This window comes from Bos grunniens, chromosome 7 (assembly GCF_055505025.1).
Source record: "Bos grunniens cultivar Pamir isolate PY7600 chromosome 7, Bosgru_T2T1.0, whole genome shotgun sequence".
Taxonomy (NCBI): domain Eukaryota; kingdom Metazoa; phylum Chordata; class Mammalia; order Artiodactyla; family Bovidae; genus Bos; species Bos grunniens.
This window is the reverse complement of record NC_141171.1, coordinates 29,126,634-29,130,660: the sequence shown is the minus strand read 5'-3', so window position 1 is coordinate 29,130,660 and position 4,027 is coordinate 29,126,634. Positions and strand designations below refer to the sequence as shown.

The 4,027-nt window shown below is 44.6% G+C and overlaps 1 protein-coding gene across 12 annotated transcripts in view; it reads right to left on the bottom strand.

Annotated features, from left to right (window-relative positions):
• The window catches only part of ZNF608 (zinc finger protein 608), a 130,613-nt gene that overhangs the window by 30,736 nt on the left and 95,850 nt on the right, over window positions 1-4,027 (bottom strand). The gene's annotated exons all lie outside the window — the stretch shown is intronic.

The following is a 4,027-nucleotide window of genomic DNA, read 5'->3' as shown; positions in this document are numbered from 1 at the left end:
CATTTTCAACCTAAAAGGGCCTCAATAAGTTAGGCTAATTTTCCTAGAATCCCTCCATATTTTAAAAGATGCTCAAATAAATGCTCTAATCCCAAGAAGATCTGAATAGTTTCTCTAATTAAATGCGTGTGTTTGGTCTACTTTTCCCTTATATGCACAATCCACTTCACAATGTCATGGAATATTTATGTCAGCCTAGAATTCATGTGCGGAATACAGGCATGCACATGTTTATGCAGCCCAATCTGCTCTGCATGGGAATGAGGGCTTAAGGAACGCTTCTCATATAAACTACAAAGCGTACTGTTTCTTTGTCAGGAAGTCTATGTTCAGACAACATCCTATTGTGAGCGGCCAAGTACAAAGGTAGTGTTGAGCTCTAAAAAAGCATATAAAGGACTTACCTTTTTGAAGTCACCACATCTTGAACACTTTCTAACCCGTGGTGATACAAAACAGACTATACTTTTGTGAAAATGAGTCCTTTTAAAAGTTCAAATTTTAGAAATCTGGGTATGGTTATTTTTCTCACATAAACTAAAAATAAATGTACATTTATTCCAAAAGAATTAATTTTACTGCACATTTATTCTTTCAAACATCTTGCCAATTTGTCAGGTGCTGGGGACACTGTACAAGTCCTTTCCATCTTTATCATCTCAAGTATCCCACTAGATTGATCATCTTCCCTTCCTATCCACATAGGGCTTCTTTGGTGGCTCAGATGTAAACAATCTGCCTGCAATGCAGGAGACCTGGGTTCAATCCCTGGGTTGGGAAGATCCCCTGGAGAAGGGAATGGCTACAACTCCAGTATTCTTGCCTGGAGAATCCCATAGACAGAGGAACCTGGTTGGGCTACAGTCCACGGAGTCCCAAAGAGTTGGACACAACTGAGCAGCTAACACTTTCACTTTTCCCACCCACAGACTGGGCATGGATTTTCCTCAAAATGCTAATAATGCCTGCCCTGTAATACTTTATATTTGAAAAATATCTTAAGATTACTACCAGTGAAGAAAAAATAAAGCTGAAAAGAGCAGTTGGTGGTTTGGGTGTGCTTCCCACATAGAGTTTTCTTCCTTGTATTAAGGGTATGTCTTAGATCCTAATGCACAATCTAAGCTGCCGCCCCCACAAAGCATTACCACTACAAGACACTTTAATAAGAAGGTGATCTGCGTTCTATAACATGAGCCCCTTCCCTATCTCTACAAGCCAAAAGAGCCCTGAGGTCCCATAAGGATTCGACATTCATGGCGTTCTATTATCTCCTCTTGTCAACACTTAGCAGTTAAGTGATCCCAGAGAGATGGTCAGGCCCATTAAGCATTTATTGTACATCTACAGGGTATATACAACACTAGGAATATATTTCGGAGAAGGCAATGGCACCCCACTCCAGTACTCTTGGCCTGGAAAATCCCATGGATGGAGGAGCCTGGTAGGCTGCAGTCCATGGGTCGCTAGGAGTTGGACACGACTGAGCAACTTCACTTTCACTTTTCACTTTCATGCATTGGAGAAGGCAATGGCAACCCACTCCAGTGTTCTTGCCTGGAGAATCCCAGGGATGGGGGAGGCTGGTGGGCTGCCGTCTACGGGGTCGCACAGAGTCGGACACGACTGAAGCGACTTAGCAGCAGCAGCAGCAGCAGGAATCTATTTAGTGCTATGGAATCAGCTATAGATTGCCTGTAACTCCATCCAGACTTTACACTTCTAAAAGTCTGCAAACAGAACATAAGCATACCTGCTATTCCAGAAGTGGAAGTATAGTTAGCATATTACCCATAGTAGAAAGTAAGTCCCTTAACCCATCTTATTCAACTAGACCCAGCATGAGACTTTCACAGTAACTGCCCTGCCTAAAGTTCCTGTTCAGAGAGAAGTCTTAGGCAACCAGGCTCCTAGACCAGTAATCCTAACCCTGGCCTCATCTGACTGCTCTAGGTAACCGAAGCAGAGATAACTAAACAAGACTTGCTTTGGGCATCTGAGCTAGTGATATGGAAAGGGAAGTTGATAAGAGTAGAAACCTATAGGTCACAAGGTACTGAAGGGTGAAAGGTCAATGGGTGGAACAAGGCCTCATATTTGTGGGTCCCTTTTCCCTCGTGCTTCAACTCTAAAGGGGCAGGGGATAGGGGTTGGAGAAGCTCTCACTGCTATCTAGGACTGTTCCATTATTTTTTAGTCATCTTGTTAGAAAGACGCTCCTGATTCTGAACTAAAATCTGTCTTTGAACACCTAGGTTCTGGCTGTGCCTTCTGATACCCTAGAGACAGTCCCCTTGACAGCCTTTCACCCACACAAGGACAATGACCATGTCAACACTCCCTTCACCTCGTGTTGTCCTCTTTTTTTCCCTCCAGCATAAACGAGTTTCTTCAATCATTCTTGATACCACATTTTTAACTGCCCTGGGGCGGGGGGTGGTGGACATAAAAAATAAAACTTTCGATGGACTCACCCAAATTCCCAAAGCAAGTTAAGGCTTCTAATAAATTAGAACCAGAGACTGGGCTCCCAGGTAGGGCTAGTGGTAAGGAACCCACTTGCCAATGCAAGAGACATAAGAGACACAGGTTCGATTCTTACGTTGAGAAGATCCCCTGGAAAAGGGCATGGCAATCCACTCTAGGAGAATCCCATGGACAGAGGAGCCTGGCTACAGTTCACAGGGTCGCAAAGAGTCAGACACTACTGATGTGACTTAACACACAGAGACCAAGTCTAACGTTCACTCTTTCATGAATTTTCTCCAGACACAAAGACCTTGTACGTCATTAAAAAATGGCTACTTCCTCCTGGGTCCCCACTGCATTCCATCCAAACGCTCTCCCCAGTGGAGGCCCCCAGAATCCATGCTTTCCCTCTGTGTCCACAGCTAGCAGCTTTTTCAGCCTCCCTGTGGGTTAGATAGGGCCCTGTCCCTCAGTTCTGTAAAAGGCAAATGAACTGATAGGTGCCACTGCCAGGATTAGCCCAGAAGAATCTCCCATGCACATTCCTCTGATTTCTTCACCTTCCTGGCTGGCTGGGACAGAGACCACGGTGACTCTGAAAGTCACAAGAGGATGGTAGAGTCTGCTTTAGCCAGGAGCCTATGACAAAGAGAGCCCCCATCCAATAGGAACACTGAATTCAGTCCACGCTGGATGAGCAGCAAATAAACTCTAACTGTTTGAATACTGCTGAGTCTGTTTTAACTTAAACTACACGGTCCCTTTAACAACTTACTCCACTCATATACACAAGAGGCCTGTCTCTTCCAACCAGACTCCATTCCTTGAAAACAGGAGCAGTGTCCTGCACCTACCGTACCCATGGGCACAGTGCCCAGCACGTGGAGGGAGTTCATGCAACTCCCAGAGACTACTGCATGATGACTGAAGAAAATCTAGATCTGAATGCTGCTGCTGCTGAGTCGCTTCAGTCGTGTCCGACTCTGTGTGACCCCATAGACGGCAGCCCTCCAGGCTCCCCCGTCCCTGGGATTCTCCAGGCAAGGACACTGCCCAGTGTGTTCTTTTCAGGATTACATACTTTTTCAATAAGCATCACCTTCCACTAGTTTAAAGATGATGGGAACGCTCTGTGGAGAGATTTTGCTCTGAAGATGTTATAAATACGGTTTATGAATTACTGTTTCTGGTGATTTGTGAAGATGTTTCCTCAAGAACTGGGCAAATGCCTGATTTCCCAGTGGATCAGCCAAACTCTGTTTATATTACAATTTAAAGACTCTTGCAGAGTCTTTAAAGTGCCTCATCCCCGGGACAGAAGTCTTTGCCAAGCAGTGCAAATGCCAAATTTGGTCTCTGACATCGTTTCTTGGCCCTCTTATTCAGACTGCCACATCTGGACGACCAGGATGTGTGCTTGTGAAGTAAACGGAAACGTCACTGCAATAATACCAAAATGGAACCCGTTTATGGCACCATCTTTTTAAGTTTATACATTTCTTTGCTTCTGTGTGTGTATGTATATGTGTGTGTGTGCATATATATGTTTTTTTCTCCC